General features: G+C 33.6%; 1 pseudogene; it reads left to right on the top strand.

The window, feature by feature from the left end:
* The first annotated feature begins 775 nt into the window (after window positions 1-775).
* LOC120192940 lies at window positions 776-15,922 on the top strand (annotated as a pseudogene).
* Window positions 15,923-17,434: the final 1,512 nt, after the last annotated feature.

Below are 17,434 nucleotides of genomic sequence, written 5' to 3'. Positions count from 1 at the left end.
TGTAAAAATATTAAAGCTCACGGATTCTCAATCTCGTGATTTTAGACTTTGCCTGGTTGGCACTCTCCAGTTTATTTCAATTCTGACTCCAAAGTAGATCTCATTTTAAGCATATATTGGATCCCGACGACAAACAACAGTGATGCTGATTTGATTTTTTGGCTAAATAATGCAAATGTGCCCGACAATAGGTTACTGATTTATTAAGTCTCTCGACTATTAAAAGTTATAAATTGATCATTCGACTATAGAGTGTTGCTTTGTTGAGTCTCTCGACTATTAAAAGTTACAAGATGGTCACCCGACTATTAATTATATTTCAGACTCATCCTTTTCCGTTAAAAAATTGACGGTTGTTTAAGTTGGACATTAACACGATGACTAAGATATGATAGTTGTTTGAGATTTTGGAATTAAATTTTATCATATAACATTCAACAATTTAATGTTCAACTAAAAATATCGTCTATTTTTTAACGAACAATGAAAAATTTAGAACATAATGAATAATCAAATGATCATTTTATAACTTTTAATAGTTTATACTTAATAAAGTATTACTCTATGGTCGGAACCATTTGTACTCTTTGGCCTATTTTTATATGAATAAATACTGAAAAAAAATTAATACTTATATATATTAAAAGATTTTAATATTTTAAAAATATTTAATAGGAACGACATATGATGATGGTAAACGGAGAAACCAAAGGGCATCACATGACTCTGAATCTGTGGTCCTCTTTCTTAGTGGTTTACTTATCGACTATCTGATTGCCTAAAACCCAGCAAAGGGGAAACTTTGCTGTGTCATTATCTATAAACCGGGAAGAAAAAGGGGAAGGAGAAAGAGCAACAATGGCTCAAGCTTCTTCTTTCATATTTGTTGACCTCAACAAGAGGAAACTTTGGGTTTCACTTCCATTTCAAGGATTTATTGTTGCGATTGCTCTGCTTTGCCTTTGTTTTGTACCTATTAACGCCTCAGCCTCCTCCCAGTCGCGAAACTACCATATAACGCAGGAGCCACCGCGTACGTTGAGGTTCGGTCTGAACGGGAAGTTTAAGATACTACAAGTGGCGGACATGCACTATGTTGATTGTAGAATGACACCGTGTGAGGATGTGCTGTTACGGAATACGACTATCGGATAGAGCAAAATCGCAACTGATAATTTGAGAAAATAAAAATAAAGATAAAGAAGACACAAAATTTACGTGAAAAACCCCTAAATAATATAGGGTAAAAACCACGGGAACGGTAGAAGAATTTCACTATGAGAAAATAAGAATTACAACCTCTCTCGATCTACCAAGGATAAAACAATGATAATTCTCTCTTGATAAAAAGGAGAAAACAACTCTAAAGAAAACTCTCTAAATTCTCTAGTATTGGGAGAAAGCAAGAATGATTTGAGATGGTTTTGAAGCTAAATGGGTTAGGGTATTTATAGTTGAAGCTTAAGGACTAATCTTGCAAATACCCTAAAGTATAATTATTAAATGTGTAATTTTACCATTGCTAATTTTCAACACAAAACCAACCCTTTTTGACAATTGCCATTCAGTGCATTAATTGCACCGAAATGGCTTGACTTTCAATAATCTCCCACTTGAAGATTTGATTGGAACATCATATCTTCACACAATTATTTATACCTTGTAACTTCATGTTGCTTACATTTCTAACATGCCACAAGAGGATCGACACCAAGTAAACGTATCAGGCATTTATCGCCTCTGTCAAGAAATATGCTATGTTGTCTTTGGTATGGATTTTCTGCATATCTATCGTCCTTTCTTCCACCTTTTCACGAATGAAGTGGTACCGAACTAGTATGTGTTTTGTTCTTAAATGAAATGCTGGATTCCTTACTAGATGCAAGGTGATTTGACTATCACAAAAGAGAGAGACATACTCTTGATTGTGCTCAAGCTCCTCCAGTAGCATCTTCAACCAGATTGTTTCTTTACCGGCTTGTGTAGCTTGTAACATCCTCAATACAGGGTTAGTGATTAAATGGTAAAATTTCAGAATTTGGGGATAAAAGTAGGATAGTTGAAAGTTTAATGATTTATATATGAATAATTCCTTATTGGATTATATGAAGGGTATAATAGTAATTTCACAAGAAAGATTTTTTTCTTCCTCCTTTATATAGGATATAACACGTGGAAATGAAGGGAGAAAGGTTCCAGTTTCCAGAGTTCTCTTCTTCTCCTTTCTTCTTCACGTGTGAAAGCCAAGAGCAAAGGTGAGATTTCTTATTAGTTGGTTTTTAGTTGAAATTAAGCTTGGGTTTTAATCATAAGATGATACTTAAGCTTAAGGAAAGCTTAAGTTATCTTAAAACTATAAGATGAAAAAGATAATATGGATCAAAGATCGGAGTTTTTAAGTGAAATTTTGAATAAGAAGGTTTAAATGAATTTAGAGGATGAATTTGGCTTGTCATATATGAGATGAGAAGCTAGAAGTGTTAGAATTAAGTTTGAGTAACATGGAAAATTTGGTGTGATTATTGATTTCTATATGGAGAATAGAATTTTGAGGTTTAAGATGAAATAAATGGGTATAAATTAGTTTAAGTATGTATATATGAGTTAAGAATATTAAAGGAAGTGAAATAGGAAGTGTGGAGCTGAAAATGAAGTGATTTTTGAGCTCAAAACATGATTTCTGGGCTAGGGGAATCGATACCCATTCAATGGGAATCAGTACCCATTCAATGGGAATCGGTACCCATTCAAGGGGAATCGATACCCCCTCAACTGAACCAAAAATTCCAGAATGTCATAGGGGAACCGATTCCCCCACAATAGGGAACCGATTCCCCCTCTAAAGTAAAGTTGTGAATATTGGTTAAATAGGTTCGTTTAAGTTGCTAATATCCAATTACAAGGTGTAGGTATCTAATAATTGCCTTAAAATGTACATTTATGTAGATTCTAAGCATAAAGCAATTCCGGAATATTTGGCAAGTAAGATCGATCAAGGAAAATATAAGAGATCGGTATTGACTAGTGAGGCCAGGTGAGTGCGTATTATTATAATATACGAATTGTATATGGAAATTGGACTTGCGACATGTCTGTTTCCAATATGATTGTAGGAGTATAAGTATGATTATGTTTGATATTGTGTGAATATGTTTTGTTCGTATTATATGTTATGTGGTATGAATTTATATGATATATGTTATATGACAATGATTTATGTATTATAGGAAAATTGTTATATGAGCTATATGAACATGGGATATAAGTTATAGGATCACAAATTATGTAAAGTAACCACGACTTATGTGAACAAGAGAAAGTGACATAAAATATGGAACAATATATAAATTACATGATTTAGATATAAGGAAATTGGTGGAATCAACTTAATGGATTAAATAAAATGTGAGATAACTTAATAACATTGAATTATAGAATATATGAGATTAATAGATATATGTATATATGAGATATTGATAGAACTGGTTATAGGGATAAGTAAGATCAATTATATGGTAAAGATCTATGAAGCTATAGGAAGATGTTATAGGAACTTTTGATGATAATTTATTAGAAGACTTGCATATATGATAAGTATATGAAACTGAATTAGGTAAATATGTGTAAAGGTTACATAAATAATAGAAACTTAAATGAGACAAGTAAGTAATAATATGATCAATTATTGGAAATTGTGCATTAGAGTTATAAGATTTATGGAGAATAGAAGCTATGACCATGAATGATGTGAATAGGAAATTTAAATACTATATAATTATGAGTATTTGTATGTATCTAGGTGATGTGATGTATGAGGTAGTATGAATATTATAAGACTATGCGATTATATGAGAAACATAATAGGTACAGGTGAATATGGAAATGAACTACGCGAATGGGTGTGATCTTATGAAAATTTATGATGAGCTATGTGAATAAACTATAAGATTATGTGTATACTATTATGAGAAGTCATAATAATAGAAGTAAGCAAGGTGTCAAGAAATGTAAAATGACACGAAAAGTTATATAAGCTATGTGATATGTGAAAGTGAACTATGCGTTATGTGAAATGATAAGTATAAAAGAAGATGCCCATGTTATGTGTCTTGAGAGCTAGGGGTATAGTTGGCATGCCAAGAGTCGAGGGTCTATGCGGTCCTTAGGGACATATATGTATTCCCTGGAACATGTGTGAGGTATTTTGAGACACATACTTGATCATTGGCATATGTATATGATTCTTAAGGAATGATATGTGGTCCTTATGAACAACCTTATATGGCACTTCAGTGCATTTCTACGCGGCACTACGGTGCAATTCTACATGGCACTTCGGTGCAATTTATATGAGCTGTGGTGACAGCATTAGTGCACAACCTCTATAGACTCACATATCTATGGTTCTTACATGTGTACATGGGCTAATAAAGGAAATAATAAAAGAACCTTGCATGATAGTATGTGATTGTTTTTTAATCTTTATGGTGTGAAGTGATATATATGAATGATGATGTGTATATAGCTTGGTTAAGAGGAATAGATGCAAGAACATATGACAAAAAGATAAAGAACGAAAATAGACTAATAAAGAGATAATAAATACCTTACATAAGATTTACATGTTTTGTGCTATGAAACCTGTTATAAGAATTATATGATGTGATGTGTCCTTCCTTGAGAAATGATATGCGTGTTATATGACAAAACTAATATAATATGTACTAGATCAATTGTTAAATTGAATTACTTATAATGATATATGATAAGAATATGTGAATGGTGTGTGTGTACAAGTGGATAGTGGTTACATGATAGAATGTATGATTGTGTATGATATAGCAAGTATAGATTATGAATGAATTAGTAGGAATTATATGTTTTTATGCCTCACTAAGTCATCGACTTAGCGTGTGAGTATTTCACACGTAGGTTCCGGAAAGTTAGAAGAAAAGTGAAGAGGAGCAAGACATGTCATTACTTCTTACCAAAGATCAGATCAGAAAAGATGTCTTGAATTAGATGGATTTTATATTGAATATAGTTGGCATGTACTAATTGATTGAGTTAAATAAACCATTGTGACTTTAATGAAAGTTTTTAAATTTTCTCGAGTTTTGTCATGAGTCAAAGTTTGAAAAGTCAATGTGACACCTCGGACTCGTATCCGGTCGGGTACAGGTTAGGGGTGTTACATTAATGATATCAGAGCTATGGTTTAGCCGATCCTCGGCATAAACCGAAGTCCAAAGTGTCATAAAATGTGTACATGCCAAACAGAGTGAAAAATTTTCTAATCTGACATTGTAAGGAGTATGTTGTCTTGCTAATAGAATATAGTTTAATATAGTACCCTGGCCAGGAAGGAGGAAGAGCGGACACCTCGAAGTGTCTCATAAGATCAAAGACTGATTTCAGAAAGTTGAAATCATATTAGAATAATGATAGAGTTTTCACAGGTTCGAATCGGAAAGTGATATGAAGTATTCTTATTTCATGGATACGATAGAATATGGTGAACAAGTGTCATCATAAGAAAGTTAAAAGATCAAATGATGTGGTGAGTATTTGCAGAAGAGCTCAATAAGTGCATCAGTAAAATGTATAAAATATATGGATATAGGTTATGAATTTGAAACAAAGGGAATTGCAACGTGTATGGATAAGAGTGCAATTTGATAAACTGAAGGAATTACTATTAGGCTAAGTAAGGAATGAGATATGCAAGTAGTTGTGAATGGATTGTGCTCCGATGGAAGGAGTGTTATAGTGTTAAAGTTCTAATGAGAGAGTTCAGAAGATTAAAGAACTGGTAGTTTGGGTTTCAAATACAACCTTGGTTGGAATTAGTTTATTCCATATCAAATGATCAAATCTGAGGAAAGACAGATACGTTTGAATAATAGAGTTTGGTACTGGAAGATTAAATAAGGAGTTAAGAATGAATATGATATTAATTTAGAAGGAAAGGGTAATGTCTGAGTTTGAACCCAGGAAAAATTGTGTTGTGAACGAGTAAGAATGTGAGTTTGAATAAGTTAAACAAATAAATACTAAGTTAGTTTCGACCGAAAGAGTGCATATGATTGGAAGAACTGTTACTAAAAAAGTTAAGTGATGAAGAATGTAGTTAAAAGATTAAAGATGATGACAGGATAAGCTAACAGAGTATGGCGTAAATTTGTAAATGGTTATGGATTTGATTATGTAAGGGTGATGTGGTGAAAGATAAAACTTATTATATTTGAAGGAAGTCAAGGATATGTATTGTGATTTGAATAAGGACTTTACGAAGAATAAGATCTGTGCAAGGAGTGTTGATTATCAAAGTATGAAGAGATGATAAAGATCAGTAATCTGAGATGAGCATAAGTGAGGAAAAGAGCATGTGAGCATGAAAGAAATATGATTTGTATAAGAAGATTTTTATTCTTATTGAATAAAGGAATAATGGAATAAGGAAATGAAAGATAAAGTTTAAAGAAGCAGATGTGATAAAGGTTATGGTTCTTGGTCAAGCAGATTTAATCAGAGGAATAAAGAATGATTTATATGTATTAAGGAAGTTAAGAAGTAGTTAAGTGATGTTGGAATAAAAGTTGGTTATTATTGCAAGGCAATTAAAGATTGCTCAAGAATTTGATTGAGTTATGAATTTTGAGCGATAAAAAATTGATGCTACTGGTTATATGATAAGCGACAGTAAATGAATGAATATAAAAATTAGTTGAAGAACCAAAGGAAGGATAGAGTAAGTAGATGAGACAACATAAGAACATTAGGAGAATGTTCTTATCAATAAGTGTGCAATGAAAATTCAGGGATTTTCTTAAAAGGAGGGGAGATTTGTAACATCCTCATACCGGGTTAGTGATTAAATGGTAAAATTTTAGAATTTGGGGATAAAAGTAGGATAGTTGAAAGTTTAATGATTTAGATATGAATAATTCCTTATTGGATTATATGAAGGGTATAATAGTAATTTCACAAGAAAGATTTTTTTTCTTCCTCCTTTATATAGATATAACACGTGGAAATGAAGGGAGCAAGATTCCAGTTTCCAGAGTTCTCTTCTCTCATTCTTCTTCATGTGGAAGCCAAGAGCAAAGGTGAGATTTCTTATTAGTTGGTTTTTAGTTGAAATTAAGCTTGGGTTTTAATCATAAGATGATACTTAAGCTTAAGGAAAGCTTAAGTTATCTTAAAACTATAAGATGAAAAATAATATGGATCAAAGATTGGAGTTTTTAAGTGAAATTTTGAATAAGAAAGTTTAAATGAATTTAGAGGATGAATTTGACTTGTCATATATGAATGAGAAGCTAGAAGTGTTAGAATTAAGTTTGAGTAACATGGAAAATTTGGTGTGATTATTGATTTCTATATGGAGATAATTTTGAGGTTTAAGATGAAATAAATGGGTATAAATTAGTTTAAGTATGTATATATGATTAAGAATATTAAAGGAAGTGAAATAGAAGTGTGGAGCTGAAAAGAAGTGATTTTCGAGCTCAAAACATGATTTCCTGGGCTAGGGGAATCGGTACCCATTCAATGGGAATCGGTACCCATTCAAGGGGAACCGATTCCCCCACAGTAGGGAATCGATTCCCCCTCTAAAGGAAAGTTGTGAATATTGGTTTAATAGGTTCGTTTAAGTTGCTAATACCAATTACAAGGTGTAGGTATCTAATAATTGCCTTAAAATGTACATTTATTGAGATTCTAAGCGTAAAGCAATTTCGGAATATTTGGCAAGTAAGATCGATCAAAAAGATAAGATCGGTATTGACTTGTGAGGCCAGGTGAGTGCGTATTATTATAATATACGAATTGTATATGGAAATTAGACTTGCGACAAGTCTGTTTCCAATATGATTGTAGGAGTAGAAGTATGATTATGTTTGATATTGTGTGATATGTTTTTGTTCGTATTATATGTTATGTTGTACGAATTTATATGATATGTATTTATGACAATGATTTATGTATTATAGGAAAATTGTTATATGAGATATATGAACATGGGATATAAGTTTATAGGATCACAAATTATGTAAAGTAACCACGACTTATGTGAACAAGGGAAAGTGACATAAATATGGAAAAATATATAAATTACTGATTTAGATATAAGGGAATTGGTGGAATCAACTTAAGGGATTAAATAAAATGTGATATAGTTAAATAACATTGACATATAGAACAATATGAGATTAAATATATGTATATTAGGAGATATTGATAGAACTGGTTATAGGGATATGTAAGATCAATTATATGGTAAAGATCTATGAAGATATAGGAAGATGTTATAGGAGCTTTTGATGATTTATTAGAAGACTTGCATATGTGATAAGTATGTGAAACTGAATTAGGTAAATATGTGTAAAGGTTATATAAATAATAGAAACATAAATGAGACAGTAGTAATGATATGATCAATTATTGGAAATTGTGCATTTGAGTTATAAGATTTATGGAGAATGGAAGCTATATGACCATGAATGATGTGAATAGGAATAATTTAAATACTATATAATTATGAGTATTTGAGTATGTATCTAGGTGATGTGATGTATGAGGTAGTATGAAATATTATAAGACTATGCGATTATATGAGAAACATAATAGGTGCAGGTGAATTATATGGAAATGAACTACGTGAATGGGTGTGATCTTATGAAAATTTATGAGCTATGTGAATGAACTATAGATTATGTGTATATGTAATTATGAAAGTCATAATAATAGAATGTAAGCAAGGTGTCAAGAAATGTAAAATGACACGAAAAGTTATATAAGCTACATGGTATGTGAAAGTGAACTATGTGTTATGTGAAATGCATAATAGGTGCAGGTGAATATATGGAAATGAACTACGTGAATGGGGTGATCTATGAAAATTATGATGAGCTATGTGAATGAACTATAAGATTATGTGTATATGTAATTATGAGAAGTCATAATAATAGAATGTAAGCAAGGTGTCAAGAAATGTAAAATGACACGAAAAGTTATATAAGCTACATGGTATGTGAAAGTGAACTATGTGTTATGTGAAATGATAAGTATAAAAGAAGATGCCCATTATGTGTCTGAGAGCTAGGGGTATAGTTGGCATGCCAAGAGTCGAGGGTCTATGGTTTAGGGACATATATGTATTCCTTGGAACATGTGTGAGGTCTTTTGAGACACATACTTGATCCTTGGCATATGTATATGATTCTTAATGAATTATATGTGGTCTTTAGGGACAACCTTATATGGCACTTCAGTGCATTTCTACGCGGCACTATGGTGCAATTCTACGTGGTACTTTGGTGCAATTTATATGAGCTGTGGTGACAACATTAGTGCACAACCTCTATAAACTCACATATCTATGGTTCTCACATATGTACATGGGCTAATAAAAGAAATAATATAAAGAACCTTGCATGATAGTATGTGATTGGTTTGTAATCTTTATGGTGTGAAGTGATATATATGATATGAGGATGTTATATAGCTTGGTTAAGAGGAATAGATGCAAGAAATATGACAAAAAGAAAGAACGTAAATAAGACTAAAAGAGATAATAATAAATACCTTACATAAGATTTACATGTTTTGTGCTATGAAACCTGTTATAAGAATTATATGCTGTGATGTGTCCTTCATTGAGAAATGATATGTCTTTTATATGACAAAACTAATATAATAGGTACTAGATCAATTGTTAAATTGAATTACTTATAATGATATATGATAAGAATATGTGAACGATGTGTGTGTACAAGTGGATAGTGGTTGCATGACAGAATGTGATTGTGCATGATATAGTAGTATAGATTATGAATGCATTAGTAGGAATTATATGTTTTTATGCCTCACTAAGTCATCGACTTAGCGTGTGAGTATTTCACACGTAGATTCCGGAAAGCTAGAAAAAAAGTAAAGAGGAGCAAGACAGGTCAGTTACTTCTTACGAAGTCATATCAGAAAGATGTATGAATTAGATGGATTCTGTATATTGAATATAGTGGCATATACTAATGATTGAGTTAAATAAACCGCTATGACTTTAATGAAAGTTTTAAATTTTCTCGAGTTTTTGTCATGAGTCAAAGTTTGAAAAGTCAATGTGACCTCAGACTCGAATCCGGGTCGGTACGGGTGGGGGTGTTACATAGCTACTACATATTATGCTTCTTTTGTGGACGTAGCCACAACTGACTGTAATTTTGAAACCCAACTTACAGCTCCACCATCAACTTTGAACACATATCCTGTAGTAGATTTGTTTTTATCCAAATCCTCTGCATAGTCAGAATCTACATACCATTGATTAGTAAATTTGATCCTCTGTAAAAATGCCCATTTGAGGTCCCTTTGATGTATCTCAGGATCCTTTTTACTGTATTCCAATGCTCTTTTCCTGGATTCGCCATGTACCGACTAACCACTCCCACTACTTGTGCAATGTCTGGTCTTGTGCATATCATAGCGAACATTAAACTTCTAACTGCTGATGCATACAATACTCGAGACATCTACATCCTCTTGTTTACTGTTAGGACTCATACTGGAGGATAATTTGAAGTTAATAGGAAGAATGGTAGAAATTTGCTTACAATCTTGCATGTTGAAACGTGATAAGATCTTCTTCAAGTAATTCTTTTGTGAAACCCAAATCTTCCTATTACTTCTGTCTCGGTGAATTTGCATCTCTATAATCTTGTTTGCTGATCCCAAGTCCTTCATTTCAAATTCCCTAGCCAGTTGTGCCTTCAATTCTTTAATAGATCTTTGTTGGGTCCTACAACCAATATGTAATCCACATACAACAACAATATAACAAAATCGTTATCACCAAACCTCTTGAAATAAGCACAAGGGAAGTCTGTTGTATCCAAGACAAGACACATAATGAATGAATCAAATCTCTTATACCAACACCTGGCGCCTACTTTAGACCGTACAGATATGTTTAACCTGCAAACCAAGTTTTTCTTTTCTTTTCTTGAAAACCTTAAGGTTGGAGCAGTAAATCTTCTTCAATATTTCCATGAAGAAAAGTTGTTTTAACATCTAGCTGCTCTAGATGTAAGTTCAATGTAGCACACATTGCCAAGACTACTCGAATTATTGTTAGTTGAACCATTGGAGAAATATTCATTGAAATCAATACCTTCTTTTGAGCATCCTTTTACCACCATCTTGCACGATATCTTTCAACTTGATCGTCACCATTTCGCTGATTTTAAAGACTCATTTGTTACCAACGGCTTTCTTCCTTGTGGTAGTGACACAAGGTCCCATATATTATTTTATGAAGGGCTTCAATTTCTTCTTGCATTGCCATCATCCACAGTGAAGCATCTGAGTTGTTTATTGCCTCCTGGTATGTTGATGGCTCACCGTCCTCTGTTAAAAGGCAATATGCAATATTTCCTTCTATAACATAATCTGAGTGCCAATTAGGACGTCTTCTCACACGATCTGATTGACGAGTTGTTGGATCTTCATAACTCTCTGGTTCTTGTTCATCATATGTTGGTTCTGCTTCAGAAAATCTCATTGTTCAAACTTCTTTTCACATGTATCTGTGTAGTCTCTAACTTTTCAACGCTATCATCATTCTTTTCTTCGTAGTTTATCTTCTACAAAGATAACATCCCTACTTATGATCACTTTGCGGGAGTGGGATCCCATAAGCGATACCCCTTTACAACATCATCATACCCCAAGAATTTGCATTTCCTGGATTTTGGATCCAACTTTGAAATTTCTTGGAAGTTGTACATCACGTACACAATACTTCCAAATACATGGAGGTTTAAATAATCACCTGGTTTACCAGTCCACATCTCCATTGGTGTCTTCACTATATTTCAGTTGATGGAGCTCGATTCACTAAATAACAGGCGATATGACTGCTTCTGCCCAGAATGATTTTCTAGGCATGCATCTCAACATTGCTCTTGTTCTTTCAAACAAGGTTCTGTTTATCCGCTTTGTCACTCCAATTTATTGAGGAGTGTTCGCCACTGTGAACTGTTTTTTGATGCCTTCTTTCCTGAAAAAGTCATCAAATTCTTCACTTGTGTTTCTCCTCCATTATCTGTTCTGAAACACTTGATCTTATTTCTAGAATCAAGCTCCACCCGTGCTTTGAAGTTTTTGAAAGTTGAAAACACATCTGACTTCTTCTTAATAGGATACACCCAACATCTCCTAGAGTAATCATCAATAAATCAAACAAAGTATTTTGCTCCACCTAGGGATGTAATGGGTGCTTGCCATACGTCAAAATGAACCAATTCTAGAACATTTTTGCCTCTAGAATTTGACGTGTTAAATTTCAATCGGTGATGCTTACTTGTTATACAATGCTCACACAAAGTAAGTGATACCTTTGTTAAGCCTAGAAGTAGTTTTTGCTCCACAAGGACTTTCATTCCTTGTTCTGACATGTGTCCAAGTTTCTGATGCCATAGCATTACAGAATCTGAACTAAATGAGACAACAGAGGCTTCTGCTTCTAGCAAAGTCTCTCCCTTCAGCATGTATAAGTTTACTGCTATCTTTTCGCCTTTCATCACCAAAGCGCTCCATGGAACACCTTCATGATTTCTTTCTGTGTTTCAATCTTTCTTGCATTATTATCCAACAATCCGTAGGATAATAAATTTTTCTTCAGGCTTTTCACGTTCCACACATCTTGAACAACTTTAATTGTTCCATCATATATCTTTAATTTGATGGTTCCCACGCCATTGATCTCTAAGGAATGATCATTGCAACTATACACAGATCCTCTTGAGACAGGTTCATAATGATGAAACAATTCTCTTTTTAAAGTCATGTGATATGTTGCTCCCGAATCAATGAGTCATATATCTGCAAATCTTTTTCTACCTTCCACGGTGGTTGACGCTTCACAACATAGAGCATCTCCATCATCTGAAGTATTTACGGTATCGCCTTGTGGATTGGAGTTTTTATTTAGACTTCAACAATCCTTCTTCAAGTGACCTTTCTTTTCATAGTTGTAGCACTTTAAATTGTTTTTGCTTCTCGACTTTGATCTACCATGTTTCTGACTGCTGCTTTGGCCACATTCTGTTAATCTCCCTCTTATCGTTGTCAACGCTTCTGTTTGTTGCAGATTTACTTGTTTGTCTTCCTTGTTCTTGCATCGATTTTCTTCTTGTAGAACAGCAGCTGCAGCGTCATCGAAGACTAGACTGGTGACATTACGTTTGTCAAGTTGATGATGAGTTGATCATACGAATCCGATAGACTTTGAAGTAGAAGTTCAACACGTTCTTGTTCTCCTATTATACATCTTAGGGATGTAAGCTGAGAAAAAAAGTGTTCAACGTGTTTAAGTACTCCGTCATTGAAGTAGATTCTGGCATCTGGAGAGTGTACAATTTCCTTTAAGGAAATTTTATTGTGCAACGATGTGGCCTCGTATAATTTGGTGAGATGATCTCATCTCCTTAGTTGTCTTCTTCTCCTCGATGCTTGACAATACTTCATATGTTAATAGTAAATGAAAGTTTGACATAGCATTTTCGTCCATCTCGTTCATTTGCTGTCATCTATGAAATCCACCGGTCTTTCACTAATAGCTACTAGACAACCGTCTTTCCTCAGGATGGCCTTCATCTTTAATTTCCACAATGAGAAATTTCCCCCATTGAACTTTTCAATATCAAATTTCATTGCCAGAGCTTCTATTACGGATAGCTCTCACTATTTCACTATCGTGAATAGTTCTCTAGAACCTTCAAAGAATGGGTAATACCTTCTTACTTTATTACGTTGGAGGATCCATCTTTTGGTGGCAACCACAAAGATAATAAGTAGATATTACACACTCTAATCTGGCTCTGATGCCAATTGTTGCGGAATACGGCTATCGAATAGAGCAAAATCGCAACTGATAATTTAAGAAAATAAAAATAAAGATAAAGAAGACACAAAATTTACGTGGAAAACCCCTAAATAATATAGGGTAAAAACAACAGGCAACCGTAAAAGAATTTCACTATGAGAAAATAAGAATTACAACCTCTCTCGATCTACCAAGGAGAAAACAATGATAATTATCTCTTGATAAAAATGATAAAACAACTCTCAAGAAAACTCTCTAAATTCTCTAGTATTGGGAGAAAGCTAGAATGATTTGGGATGGTTTTGAAGCTAAATGGGTTAGGGTATTTATAGTTAAAGCTTAAGGATTAATCTTGTAAATACCCTAAAGTATAATGACTAAATGTGTAATTTTACCATTGTTAATTTTCAACACAAAACCAACCGTTTTTGACAATTTTCATTCGACGCATTAATTGCACCGAAATGGCTTGACTTTCAACATGTGTTGCCTAGTCAGGTTCAAGGTTGCTCTGACCTCAACACTACCGCTTTTATCCACCGCATGATTGAAGCTGAGAAAACCGATTTTATTGTTTTCACCGGTAATCCTATGATCCTTTTTTTTCTTCTTTTCTTTATTAATTAGAACAAAGTGAAGCTGTTTGTAGAAAATATTGAACTTTATGAGATGAAGGTGTGAAAGATTTAATCTTGAACTTGTAATTGTGTAGTTAACTTGCAGAGCAAGCTTGCTTTGTTTTTTGCATTTAACGATCTTCATGCTTTGGTTTTAATGGTTTTAATGTTGATTCAAGAGGACATTGGCCTAAACCCTGAATTTTATTCTTGCTAGGTTTTAATAGCATAACATATATAATCATTCCTTAAACTATGTTTATTGTGATATACGAATTCACCCTATTTAAACTTTTTGCATGTATGTTAGGGGATAACATCTATGGATTCTATTCCAAGGATTCAGCCAAGTCGATGGATGCAGCGTTTTCCCTGCAATTGCTGCTAGAATTCCATGGCTGCTGTTTTGGGGAACCATGACCAGGAAGGCACATTGTCGAGGGAAGGGGTCATGAAACACAGTCGGATTGAATCATACACTGTCTCAGTTCAATCCAATTGGAGTACATGCTATTGATGGATTTGGGAACTACATCCTGCAGGCTGGTGGAGTCGAAGGGTCTGGCTTTGTAAACAAATCTATTCTCAATCTCTACTTCCTTGACAGTGGTGATTACTCGACGGTCCCAGCTATCCCTGACTATGGTTGGATTAAACCCTCTCAGCAGTTGTGGTTTTAACGCATTTCTGCAAATCTTCGGGTATGAACCTAGTTTGACTCTAATCGTACAATATTTGAAGGCCACTCATATTTAATAAGCATGCTTGTCATTCGACTGATTGGATTCCATCTTTACACCTATAGAATCATTTTATTTGTATTGCAGAGAGCCTACATGAGCCCACCAATGGCTCAGAAATCATCTGCACCTGGGCTTGCCTATTTTCACATCCCATTGCATGAAGTCGCAAGTTTTGACTCGTCTAACTTCACTGGGGGGTGAAACAAGAAGGCATTGGTTCTTCTTCTGTGAACTCGGGTTTCTTCACAACTTTGGTAGAAGCAGGGGATGTGAAGGCTGTTTACAGGTCACGATCACATCAACGACTTCTGTGGTCAGTTGACCGGTATACAACTGTGTTATGGCGGTGGCTTTGGATACCATGCCTATGGAAAGCTGGATGGTTCAGGAGAGCAAGAGTGGTACTAGCATCTTTAGAGAAGATGGAGGGAGGAAGTTGGGGTGCCGTAAAATCAATCAAGACATGAAAGCGCCTCGATGATCAACATCTCACTGCTATTGATGGGGAGGTCCTCTGGAGCAAGCATTCTGCTGGTAAAGTCTTTGGTCATGTTTTCACTACATATAAATTTAGGAAGCTATTGAGGAACATCTGCATGAAGGGTTTTTAAATCCTTTATGACTGAACTGTAGACGTTAGTCAATAGCCACTAAACAGGACTGTGACCAAACTTGCTTGAACCATACAGGCAAAAGTTGAGGGTAGCTTATCGAATATGGGATGAGTCATAGACTTGCATGTTGTAGAATGTAGATGTCATCTCAACCTATATCCAAATGAGCAGCAGTGTTGATGAAATGACTGATATTTTGAATTAGGAATCGATCTGACATATTGTCTGTTCTTTTGGATTAAAAACACATGATATTTAATCCATTACATAATATAAATTCCTAGGAATGGAAAAAACATGCTGTTTCTCGTGTCTGGTTAGCATAGATATGACATGCATAGAAAATTAAGCAAACCCAATGATCACGCCATGCTTTAATTTTCTGCTTCAACCTCAAAATATTTAAGACATGACTGTGGGGGTTTCAAATTCATTTACTTATTTCAGAAGTTGCTATGGAAGTCATATATGGTTAGGCAATTGGCATTGTGCAGGTACTGGTGTAAGGAAAACATACAAAGGGCAGTGCTTGACTTCATCGATAGACGACTGATATCATTGTTACAATAATATTGCTATATATTTTGATCTCGACAGGCTTTCGAGTTTCAACTACTATGCAACAAGGATTTAATCCAGACTTGAAGCCTTTGTAGTCAATGGTGCTGTGCTGGTTTGTAATAAACCTGTGAATTGTGATTGTATACATCTGAAACATTGCTTTCAAAGTTCAATTTTTTTCTAAACTATATATATAGACTAAACCATGCATTAGTACCTAAACTATCATTTTGATCCATTTTAATACTTTAACTTTCAATTATTTCAAAATCATTCGTAATGTTTAGTTTTGTTTCATTTTAGTACTCCCTCCGTTAAAAGCTTATCATGTCTAGTACATAAACTATCAATTTTGGTCTATTTTAGTTCCTAAATTCAATTCTTTTTTCAAAACTCAATGTTAAATTTTGAACTGGGGTACTAAAAAAAAAAAAAACTAAACTAAACTTTAGGTATGATTTGAAAAAAATGAAAGTTTGGGTATTAAAATGGATCAACATTGATAATTATGTATTAAACGCATAGTTTACCCATTCATATTATATTTCCTTCTACGAGTATTACGCATTTAGTCGACAATCATTTATTTGATTTTATGAATTAATTGCATTAGATATCCTCAAACTATATAATTTCAAATTTATATTTATATTAGTTTAACGATCTACTTATGTATTAAATGTCAATCTAGTATGTGAAACATATTTAAAATTTATATTAAATTTTAAACATCATGCATCATTATATGGATAACCTGTGTATATCATGTTACTTTCTTTTTCAAAAGTTTTGTATGTTATGTTACATGTGTATATATATTACAATTTGAACTATAAATTTGTTTCGGGAAACTTCATATAATAGATGAGTTTAGTGACACATTGATGTACATTACTAATAATGTGCACCATGCACCACTAATATAAAAATATGGTGAAAATTCATAACTAAATTTTATTTTGATTTTTTCAACATTTTTAATAATAATTTCAAAAAAATTAGAAAAATTAG

The sequence above is a fragment of the Hibiscus syriacus genome, unplaced genomic scaffold, assembly GCF_006381635.1.
Source record: "Hibiscus syriacus cultivar Baekdansim isolate YM2019G1 unplaced genomic scaffold, ASM638163v2 tig00116983_pilon, whole genome shotgun sequence".
In the NCBI taxonomy this organism is placed as follows: domain Eukaryota; kingdom Viridiplantae; phylum Streptophyta; class Magnoliopsida; order Malvales; family Malvaceae; genus Hibiscus; species Hibiscus syriacus.
Note: the sequence above shows the minus strand (reverse complement) of the source record. Positions and strands in the feature narration are given on the sequence as shown.